This window comes from Calliphora vicina, chromosome 4 (genome assembly GCF_958450345.1).
Source record: "Calliphora vicina chromosome 4, idCalVici1.1, whole genome shotgun sequence".
Taxonomy (NCBI): Eukaryota; Metazoa; Arthropoda; class Insecta; order Diptera; family Calliphoridae; genus Calliphora; species Calliphora vicina.
In genome coordinates, this window is record NC_088783.1 from 115,306,006 (window position 1) to 115,318,706 (window position 12,701).

Genomic DNA, 12,701 nt, shown 5'->3' on the forward strand with positions numbered 1-12,701 from the left:
AAACGATAAAAACCAACATTTTATAGCTCATAAATGTTTTTAATTAAATTCTCTAGTAAATTAATAAATTTTTTTAAAATTTTAAGCCAAATAAAAAAAGTAGTAGAAATACTACTATTTTTAAAAAAGCACAAAAAACATTTAATAGCTTAAAATGTGTTTTAATTAGTCTCTATAATAATTTTCTGAAATTTTGCCAAAATTTAAAGCAAAATAAAGCTTTATACAAAAAAGTAGTAAAAATACTACTATTTTAAAAACGATAAAAACCAACATTTTATAGCTCATAAATGTTTTTAATTAAATTCTCTAGTAAATGAAAGAATTTTTTTTAAATATTTAAGCCAAATAAAAATAGTAGTAGAATTACTACTATTTTTTGAAAAAAGCTCAAAAACATTTTATAGTTTAAAAATGTATTTTAATTAGTCTCTTTAATGTTTTTGTAAAATTTTTCTTCAATTTTAAGCAAAATGAAAAAGTAGTAGAAATACTACTATTTTTAAAAAAGCTCAAAAAGCAATTTTATTGCATAAAAATGTATTTAAATTAGTCTCCCTAATAATTTTGATTTTGCTTAAATTATATGCAAAATAAAACATATTATCAAAGAGTAGTAGATTTACTACTTTTTTATTTCTTCCTAAAATATGCAAAATGAAGGCGATTTCCGTTGGAATGTGTTAAGATATTGATTTTTTAAATTAATTTTCTAATTTTTTGACCTAAAACCCACATTTTTGAAATAGTAGTAGTTTTACTACTTTTTTCTTGTTGCTTAAAAATTTACAAAATTCATTGGATTTCTATAGGACTGTTTTTAAAATAAAGTTTTCTCTTTGATTTTAATCTTTCTGTGCCTAAAATCCATATTTTCAAAAAGTAGTAGATTTACTACTTTTTTATTTCATGTTAAAAATATGCAAAATGAAGGCGATTACATAGGAATGTGTAAAAATATTTATTTTTATTAATTTTTTAAGTTTTTATCTGAAAACCGAATTTATTTTAAATAGTAGTAGATTTACTACTTTTTTATTTTTGCTTAAAAATTTACAAAATTAATTGCATTTTTTGTAGGGCTAATTTTGAAGTATTGTTTTATTTTTGATTTTTTACTTTTTGTGCCTAAATTCCATATTTTCAAAAAGTAGTAGATTTACTACTTTTTTATTTCGTCTTAAAAATATGCAAAATGAAGGCGACTGTGTTAAGATATTTATTTTTTAAATTAATTTTCTTATTTTTTGGCCTAAAAACTACATTTTGTAAATAGTAGTAGATTTACTACTTTTTTATTTTTGCTTAAAAATTTACCAAATTCATTGGATTTCTATAGGCCTGATTTAGAAATATTGTTTTATTTTAGGTTTTTTACTTTTTGTGACAAAAATCCAAATTTTCAAAAAGTAGTAGATTTACTACTTTTTTATGTCGTCTTAAAAATATGCAAAATCGTACTTATTTCTATTACTATGTTTAAAAATATAACTTGTTTTATTATTTTTTCCCTTTTAGGGCAGAAAACCCATATTTTCAAAAAGTAGTATATTTACTACTATTTTATTTTATCACAAAAATTCACAAAAATAAAGATATTTCTGTAGGAATGTATGAAAATATAGTTTTTGAGCTAAAAAAAATTAATTTTAAAAAAGTAGTAGATTACTACATTTTGAATTTTTCAAAATTAATAAGAATTCTAAAAGCAGGGTTAAAAAATAATGTTTTCTTTTTAAATTTACAACTTTTTAGGTCAAAAAATTCTTTTTTAAAAAAGTAGTAGATTTACTACTTTTTTATTTTTTCTCAAAAATTAAAAAAAAATATCAGCAATTGTGTAAAAATGGGTACAAATAAAGTTTTATTAAAAAAAATAAATTTTAAAAATGTAGTAGATTTACTACTTTTTTTATTTAGTGCTTAAAATAGCCAAGTGTAAATAATATTGTTTTATTTTTATTAGGTCTTTGGTTGTTATTGGAAATTATTGCGTCATTTATTTATTAATATTATTTGTATGCATTGGAAAGCCTTTTAGAAACATGTTGTTGACATTTTGCAAATAAACATTATAAAGATTTCCGTTGCATGTCTAGAATTTGAAATGATTTCATTAATAATTTGCTACATTTCCTGTTGTTGAAGATCCATACATTCACTCACTTACACCATCTCTACTCCTCACATTTTTAGGTTTTTGTTGCTTTCGTCGTTTTATATTTTTATTTTATGATGAATTAATTTGTTGTGATTATAAAATATTTATGACATGATAGTTGTGTTTGTTTCCCTTTTCTTTTTTTGCGAAAGTGACAAATAAACCAAAATAAATGGTATCGAAAGAAGGCGAAATGAATGTAGACGACGACTGTTAAAAGGCAGATGTTGTGATTTCTTATTTTTGGAATTTTTTTCTCGGTTTCTTTTTGGTAGTTTAAAAGTGGAATGGAAACTAAGTCATCATTTCGAAATTATTTATGCAGCCAAAATGTTGAGGTTTTGTTTTTGCTGTTTGTTTTAAGTTTTAAATGAGTTTTAGGGATACCAAGGCAAACACATTCTTGTATATAAATTGAGACATATCAATGTTTTAATGCCTTCAATATGGCGTCAAAAGGCGCTGGCACTTTTGGCTGGCAGACTCAAAATAAAAGCAAATTGTTTTTGATAAAATATTTGCACGTTTTTCTTAGATTTTGGGTATTCAGTGAAACAATTTTTAAGCAATTTTATGGTAAACACTTTAATGGAAATTGAAATAAAGTTTTTTGTTTAATTTTCGCATTGCCAATTTGGAAGAATTTAAAGGGTTTTTATTTCTCTGTAAATTAATGAATATCTAAAGAATATTCTGTAAATTTTTTTACTAGTTTCTTTAGCCCCTTGAGGACTCTGACCTTCCTTCAATATCTCCTAATTATCTTTTAACGTAATTGCTAAATTTAAAAATAAACATTGTTAAGTAAATATGAAAAACAATTAACAATTTAAGCAATTATTTACTTAATGATTACATATTTTGTTCATTGTTGTTTCCCACCACAAACATTTTAAACGATTTTTAATCATTATTTACACAAGCAACGCCTTTGAACAATATTGAAACTAATTAAACCGCCACAAATAAACAATTGCTCTATTGTCTATTTATTTATTTGGTTTTAAAGCATATTTGGGAAAACCCCAAAGAGATAATTTATGTATTTGTATCTTTTACACAAAACTATTCAAATAAATGAAGCGAAAAAACAACACCCCACAATTGTTAGAAAATCGAAAAAAAATTTAGCTTCAAGCTAAGACTACAAAATGTTAAATGAAAATTCAATTTAAAGCTACAAATTTCCCACGTTTTCTTATATAAAAATAAAAAAAATCAAATAAATCGTTAATAAAATATGCATGTATTTCCCTAAATTTTGAAAATTTTATTTCTATTAATTGCTTTTTTTACATAAATCATGATTATTTTTAACCACAATTTTTGTTTTTCTTCCAGCTTCAACCTACAATCCAGATTTAGCTTCATCCTACAGCCCTAATTTCCTGTTATCTAGGTAAGTTGGCAATGCGAAAATTTCCAAATATCAATATTTTCCCACTTTTATAGGGTTTCTGCATGCTGTTAAAGCAAGTTTCATTATTTAGTAATTTTGAATTTTTTTTAAATAAATATGAAATTTTTAAAATTTGATTGGCAATGCGAAAATTTTTAAAATCTCAATATTATACTCAAATTGTAGCATTTAGTGATAACTAAGTAAAAATATATTTTTTAATCCTAGTTTTGATAAAAAATTTAAAAAAATGTTGCCAACCTTTATCATTTATTTTTTTAAATTTCTTTATTTATATCTGTTTTGGCACATTTTGTTGTTTGAAATACTATTCTTATTAGTTTAAGTTATTTTTTGAAGTCTATTACAAGTTTTAGCTTATTTTAAAGAAAAGTTGGCAATGCGAAAATTTTTAAAATCTCGATATTATACTCAAATTGTAGCATTTTGTGATAAATAATAAAAATATAGTGTTTAATTAGAATTTTCTTAAAAAAAAATTTCAGAAAGTGTTCCTTAAATTTTTCGAAAAGTGTTTCCACCTGTTCCGATATTTTTTTTTTAATTTCTTTATGTATGATTTTACATATTTAAAAGACTAAAAAAACTTGAAATATTTTACTCAAATTTAAGGATTTTTATTAAATATTAAATTTCCAATATTTTTATTGGATTTTAGGATTTTTTTGCCATTTTTTAAAATAGTTGGCAATGCCAAAAATTTAAAAATTGCCAATATTACTCTCAAATTGCCGGAATTTTCATTAGGCATTAATTTGTTATTATTTTAAGGAGTTTATTTATATATTTAGGGCATTTTCTCCAAGATTTTATTCTAGTTGGCAATGCCAAAAAATCCTAAACTTGAAATATTATACTTAAATTTAAGGATTTTTATTATATATTAAATTTACACTATTTTACGTATTTTTTATCCATTTCTTAAAATAGTTGGCAATGCGAAAAATTTAAAAGGTGCCAATATTACTCTCAAATTGCCCGAATTTTCATTAAATATTAATAAGATATTATTTTAGTTAGGTTTTCAACATATTATTTGAAAATTTTTAAATTTGATTTTAGTTGGCAATGCGAAAGAAATCGTAAACCTGAAATACTATACTAAAATTTAAGAATTTTTATTAAATATTTGATTTCCAATATTTTTATTGGGTTTCAGGTATTTTTAGCCATTTTTTAAAGTTGTTGGCAATGCGAAAAATTTAAAAACGGCTAATATTACCTTTGAATTGCCTGAATTTTCATTTGATATTAATATGTTATCATTTTAAGCAGTTTATTTATATATTTAAGGCATTTTCTCTAATATTTTAATTTAGTTGGCAATGCGAAAAAATCCTAAACCTGAAATATTATACTCAAATTTAAGGATTTTTATTAAGTATTAAATTTCCAATATTTAAATTGGATTTCAGGAATTTTTAGCATTTTTTTAAAATAGTTGGCAATGCAAAAAATTTAAAAACGGCCAATATTACCTTTAAATTGCCTGAATTTTCATTAGATATTAATATGTTATCATTTTAAGCAGTTTATTTATATATTTAAGGCATTTTCTCTAATATTTTAATTTAGTTGGCAATGCGAAAAAATCCTGAACTTGAAATATTATACTCAAATTTAAAGATTTTTATTAATTATGCAATTTCCAATATTTTTGTTGGATTTCAGGAATTTTTAGCAATTTTTTTTAAAATAGTTGGCAATGCAAATAATTTTAAAACTTCCAATATTACTTTTGAATTGCCAGAATTTTTATTAAGTATTAATTTGTTATTAGTTTAAGTAGATTATTAATATATTTAAGGCATTTTTTCCAATATTTTATTTTAGTTGGCAATGCGAAAAAAATCTTAAACTTGAAATATTTTACTCAAATTTAAGGATTTTTATTAAATTCCCAATATGTTCATTAGCTTTTAGATATCCCTAGCCATTTTTTAAAAGTAGTTGGCAATGCGACAAATTTTTAAAAGTGGTAAATTTGCTAAAATTTTAGTAAATTTATATGAAGTATTAATTTGTTATTATGTTCATCACATGTTCAATGATGTATTTGTCATTTTGTTATAGTTGGCAATGCGAAAATTTTCAAATATGTTTGTATTATATTCAAATTATGGGATTCTTATTTATCAGATATTTTACATTATTTTAAATTATTTTTTTTATTTATTTAAGTGTTTTTGTAGAATTTTTATATTAGTTGGCAATGCGAAAAATTTCCAAAAATTTCAATATTATAATTAAATGATAGGATTTATTATTTAGCAGAGAATTTATGTTATTCTAAACTATTTTTTGAAATTATTTTAGTGTTTTTAACAAATTTTTATTTTAGTTGGCAATGCGAAAATTTCCAAATATATTTATATTATATTCAAATTATGGGATTTTTCATTTAGCAGAGAATTTATGTTATTCTAAACCATTTTTTTAAATTATTTTAGTGTTTTTGTAAAATTTTTATTTTAGTTGGCAATCCGAAAAATTTCAATATTATAATTAAGCAGACATTTATTTAGCAGACATTTTATATTATTTGAAACATTATTTTAAAAATAATTTTAGTGTTTTTAACCAATTTTTATTTTGATTGGCAATGCGAAAATTTCCAAATATATTTATATTATATTCAAATTATAGGAATTTTTATTTAGCAGACATTTTATATTATTTTAAGCCATTTTTTTAAATTGTTTTAGTGTTTTTGTAAAATTTTTATTTTTGTTGGCAATGCGAAAATTTTCAAATATGTTTATATTATATTCAAATTATAGAATTTTTCATTTAGCAGACATTTTATATTATTTGAAACTATTTTTTAAATTATTTTAGTGTTTTTGTAAAATTTTTATTTTGGTTGGCAATGCGAAAATTTTCAAATATGTTTATATTATATTCAAATTATAGGATTTTTCATTTAGCAGAGAATTTATGTTATTCTAAATAATTTTTTTAAAATTATTTTAGTGTTTTTGTAAAATTTTTATTTTGGTTGGCAATGCGTAAATTTTCAAATATGTTAATATTATATTCAAATTATAGGATTTTTCATTTAGAAGACATTTTGTATTATTTTATATAATTTGTTAATGTATTTTACGCTTTTTCTCAAATTTTTATTGTAGTTGGCAATGCGAAAATTTTCCAAAAATTTCAATATTATACTCAAATTAATGCATTTCAATTAAGTTCTTTTATTATATTATTTTTAAGCAATTTTCTGTTAGTTTTTAAAAAAGTTGGCAATGCGAAAATTTCTTAAAATCCTGTTATTATGCTTAAATTAAGCTTTTTTAGGAAACTGAAGTTAACGTTATTTCATTTTATTTTTATTACACTGTATATCGATTTTATTTTGTCAATAATCAATTGATCTTTATTAGTTGCAAAGGTTAAATAAATTTCCAGCCATATTATGCTGAGGTGTTGACACATTCAACTATATGTTTGTACATGAAGTGGTTTAACTGAAGAAAGAATTGTAGGTCGTAAGTATTAATATCAATACTCCTGGGCCGATGGCTGGCTGATGGCATTTTAAAATGTAGGTGTTGCTTATTATAATCTCGTGAGGATAAGAACATTTTATTTTAAAGGGAAAGACAATTGTGGTCTTTGCTCTCTGTTCTGTTGCTTGATCACCAGCGTAGAAGTGCGTGGGTTGTGTTAAGCAACACGTAAACTCAAAATAAAATAAAATGTATGAGTTCTCTTACCTTTGTGATGATGATGGTATGACCATGATTGTCTTGGCCGTTTCTTGTTCTTTGCCAGTTCAGTCAGACAATAAAACTTTGTGTTTATTTTTTTTTCTGGAAATTTTATGATTATTACTTGCATTTTTTGTTTGTTTTCTTAGCTCAGAAGTATGAGCCTATGGATTTCTGGTTTCTAAAAAGTTTGTTATAATTTTCCTGGGCCAGAATTCTTTGAGGAAACTGAAAAAAAACCTTTAATGGTTTTTTAACACACATTGTCTTTGGGTTTGTCTTTGGTTTGAAAAGACCATTACAAAAGAAGTATTCCAATGATCGTCATTATCATCATAATGAACAAAATATTCCCATGGGTTTCTTACAAACTAAAAAAAGGGGGGCTTTTTGTGTGTGTTTCTGTCTAGAGCTAAAGGTTTTGTTTTTCTTTCGATTTTAAGATTTCAAAAAGCGACACTTGAGATAGTGTCAAGTATGCATTTTTGTGTGCTACGTTTTGCCATCATAAATAAAATTGTCAGGAGGCTAAAGGGGACAGACGCCCTTCTTCAACAAACCAACAAAAAATGTGTGGGTTTCAGAGGCTTAAAATTCTCCTTAAAATAATTGTCTTTTTTGGATTCTTTGTCATAATAAATTCAAGTTCAGTTCATAAACATCTATTATATCACTAACAAACTCTTTACACAAGCCTAGAAATTGAAAAGCTTTTCCCCATTTTCTCTCATTATTTATGGAAATTTTCCTAAAATTTTTTTCCTTGGTTTACATTTTATACACAAATTCCTCGCTTTTCTTTTTACCCACAATTTAAACTATCCAATTCTCATCTATATTTCCCAGCTGCACTTTAAAATCAGCCTCTATTTTCTTTACAATTGTTCATCTAGTGAAAATTCCTCAGCCACTTTTTTCCACTTAGACCTGATTAAAAATGCAAATAACTTTGTGTGCAACATTTCTTTCTTTTCATATTTTAACGGTTTAACGGAAAACTTAATATTTAGTTTGCTGGAAATTGAAATAACAATAGAAATTCCATTGTAACTTTTGATTTTGATTCTAATACAATGTGTGTGTCTAATTATGTGGTTTCTTGTGGTTGCTTGCAACACGGAAATGCAATTGTGAATTGTGTGGCAGCCACAAAATGCACAAGCACTAGCAGAGAGCAAAAAAAGCAATAATAATAAACTGTAACCACAAGTTTAGCAAAAAACGAGGTAAAAAATTATGAAAATATGTTCACACTGGCAAAGGAAAATTAATGAAATTCTAACAATTTTGAGAACTAATTCTAGTTCTGTTCTAGTTCTGTTCTAGTTCTGTTCTAGTTCTTTTCTAGTTCTGTTCTAGTTCTGTTCTAGTTCTGTTCTAGTTCTGTTCTAGTTCTGTTCTAGTTCTGTTCTAGTTCTAGTTCTAGTTCTGTTCTAGTTCTGTTCTAGTTCTGTTCTAGTTCTGTTCTAGTTCTGTTCTAGTTCTGTTCTAGTTCTGTTCTAGTTCTGTTCTAGTTCTGTTCTAGTTCTGTTCTAGTTCTGTTCTAGTTCTGTTCTAGTTCTGTTCTAGTTCTGTTCTAGTTCTGTTCTAGTTCTGTTCTAGTTCTGTTCTAGTTCTGTTCTAGTTCTGTTCTAGTTCTGTTCTCTCTGTAATCAAGATCAGTTGAGGAATTGCATAAGATTTTAAGCAAGTGAACAGAATTAAGGAGTAATCGAGAATTGATCAAGATCTGATCTTGAACTTACTAAGAACTGATCTCAAAGTCATTAATAGCTAATTACAAATAAGAAGAAAAATTTATCAAGAATAGATCAGCAATTTATGGAGGATCAATCACGAAATGATCAGTAACTGATCAAGAATTTATCAAGAGTAGACAAAAAGGAGATATCGAGAATTGATCAGGAACTGATCGCGATCTTACCAAGAACTGATCACAAATTGATAAATCACAAATTTAGATAAATTACAATTAATTCAGGATCTGATCTATTCAAAAATTTACTAAAAAATTATGAAGAATCGATCAAGAATAGTTTAGAAATTTATCAAGGATCAATTATGACAAGATCAGTAATTGATCAAGAATTGATCAAAAATTACTATAGAATTGATCAAGAGCTGTTATAAAAGTGATCTTGAAGTGTGATCACAAACTGATTAAAATTTTTTTTATGAACTGATTATGATCTGTTTAGGAATTATTTAAGATTTGTTAAGGATTTAAAGTTAAATTTTAATAGAATGAAGGAGTTATCGCGAATTGATCAAGATCGAATCAGGAACTTACCCAATAACTGATCACAAATTGATAAATAACAAATTTAGACTAATTACATATAATTCTAGATCTGATCTATTAAAAAATTGTCTACGCAATGATGAAGAATCGATCAGGAATAGTTTAGAAATTTATCAAGGATCAATTATGACAAGATCAGTAACTGATCAAGATTTGATCATAAATTACTATAGAATTGATCAAGAGCTGTTATAAAAGTGATCTTGAAGTGTGATCACAAACTGATTAAAATTTTTTTTATGAAATGATCATGATCTGTTCAGGATTTGTTTAAGATTTGTTAAGGATTTAAAGTTAAATTTGAAATTAATTAAGAAGTTAACGAAGAAGCGATCAAGAATAGTTTAGAAATTTATCAAGGATCAATTATGACAAGATCATTAACTGATCAAGAATTGATCAAAAATTATTCTAGAATTGATCAAGAGCTGTTATAAAAGTGATCTTAAAGTGTGATCACAAACAGATTAAAATTTTTTTCATAAACTGATCATGATCTATTGAGGATTTGCTCAAGTTTTGTATGTTTATTTCTTTTGTTTCGCATTTTATTTAATTTTCTTGCTGATCCTCCTTCAATTTATTAAATTTGTATGCCTCATATAGTGTTGTCAACCAGCTAAAGTCATTAATTTTAATCAATCAACGCCTTTAATGACATGGTGACAACAAAATTCTCAAAAAAATTCCTAAAACTTTACAGTGCTCAACAGAAATTTACTGACACTTGTAAAGGCTTTAAAAAAAAATTCCCAGGCTAATTGAATTAAATTAAATGCCTTAACAACCACTCAAATTAATAAACTTGATACTTGAAATCTTTAGCATTTCCCTCTTCAATTAGCAACCACAAACTGCGATCACTTTACAAGGTTTTATTATTAAGATTATTACAAATAATTGGAGTGAGTGTGTTTATTGTGTGTGTGTGTCTTGGAGGCAGGAAATATTAAATAATTTTATTAAGAACTCTAACTAAACACCACATATTTTCACATAGAAGTTTTAACTTTCTAGAAGTTTAATTTTACATAGAATTAATAGAGGAGAACATATTACGATTTAGTGAAGTGTAATGTAATGTAAAGTAGTGTTATTGTAAATTACAATTACTAAGAAAATTATGCAATAAATATTTACTTAACACATGTTTCTAAATAATAAAAAAAAGCCACCACAAGTATTTATGAACATAAAAATCTCATTGATTTAGAGAAGGAGAGAGAGAGAGAAAAAAAGAACAGAATTTGCATAAAATCATAAAATAAGCAGGCAACATAAAATTCACCAGAAATGTAAACAAATAGGAGGTTAACTGAACAGTGCACCAGAAAAGTAAGCCAACACTATGAAAAAATTAAACTGAAGCTTTTTATAGAAAATGTTTTTAAAGCTTTAGCTAGTTAAACATGATTTTTGTAGCTCGTTTTCATTTCAAATTGTTTTTGTTTGTGTATATTTATTTTTGTTAAGCACTGTAATGATTTCTTTGGAATTTCATTTCATAACTCCAACTGTTTAGAGTGTAAATTCATAACGCGTGCTTTTATGACGTTTTGTTTTTTTTTGTGTTGCAATTTATTGTAGTCGTTTTGGTTTCTTTTTTTTTTTTGTAAATATAATTGTTGTAATTTGTAGACGGCTGCGAGTCAGTCGTCAGTCATTCATTCGCAACATTTAATATAATTTAGTCATTCATTTAGCCACTAGTTTAAGCAGCTCACTGCACATGTGCTGTTAATTGCGTTTATAGACCATGAGCAGTTTATTTTAATTCTTGATTAAGAGCAATTTTAAAAAAATTTAAAACAAAAATCCTACAAATGCAGGGAAATTAAAATATTAATAAAAGAACCCAATAAAATTCAAATGATTTAGTTTTAGCAATCGAAAAATATACTAAATATTTCAAATTCTAAACATTTTATTACAATTAAGCTAAAAAAATGTAAAAAAAAATTTTAACTAATTTTTTTTTAAATTTTCTTTAACAAATTTTTTAGTTTTAAAAATATCTCGTATTTTTAAAACATATTTCCTATTAAAGCCTTAAATGTCTAGTTTCTATGGCCTCTTGAATTTTTCTAATATTTTAAAAAACAAAAAAGTTATGATTTATTTCTCTCCACAACCTCCGAATTAATATCAATCATACGCCTCCAAACAAAATTTTTAAAAATTACAATTTTAATCATTTAACAAGCTTAAATTAAAAACTGCATGATTTTATATATAAAATGAAAGAAAACATTACTAAAAATTATTATTTAAATAAAAATATTTTGAAAATAAAAAAAATATTTTTTTAATTTTCATATTTAAAAGAAAAATTTGTTTTACCATAATGATTAAAAATAATTTTAGTCTTTACCTATTAAAACGCTTAAAAGTTATGCAAAGAAATCCCTTTAAATTTTACTAATCCTTCAAAAATTAAAAAAGTTATGAGCAATTTCCTTAAACTACTGCCGAATTAATATCAATCATACGCCTCCAAACAAAATTTTTAAAAATTACAATTTTAAGCATTTAACACGCTGAAATTAAAAATTTAATGATTTTATATTTAAAATCAATGAAAACCTTACTAAATATTATTATTTAAATAAAAATATTTAGAAAATAAAAAAAATATTTTTTTAATTTTCATATTTAAAATTAAAATTTGTTTTACCAAAATGATTAAAAATAATTTTAGTCTTTACATATTAAAACGTTTAAAAGTTGTGCAAAGAAATCCTTTTAAATTTTACTAATCCTTCAAAAATTAAAAAAGTTATAAGCAATTTTCTTAAACTACTGCCGAATTAATATTAATCATACGCCTCCAAATTTTTTTTTAAAAATGACAATTTTCAACATTTAACCAAATAATTTTGAAAACTGAATGATTTTATATTTAAAATCAATGAAAACCTTACTAAAAATTATTATTTAAATAAAAATATTTAGAAAATAAAAAAAATATTTTTTTAATTTTCATGTTTAAAATAAAAATTTGTTTTACCAAAATGATTAAAAATAATTTTAGTCTTTACCTATTAAAACGCTTAAAAATTGTGCAAAGAAATTCTTTTAAATTTTACAAATCGTTCAAAAATT

The 12,701-nt window shown here is 24.1% G+C and overlaps 1 protein-coding gene across 1 annotated transcript in view; it reads left to right on the forward strand.

Annotated features, from left to right (window-relative positions):
* Window positions 1-3,501: 3,501 nt before the first annotated feature.
* Window positions 3,502-12,701, forward strand: part of boi (brother of ihog) — a 100,000-nt gene continuing 90,800 nt past the window's right edge. Inside the window, exon 1 of the mRNA XM_065508534.1 lies at window positions 3,502-3,560. The gene's annotated coding sequence lies outside the window, so the exon portion shown is untranslated. The remainder of the gene's footprint in view (window positions 3,561-12,701) is intronic.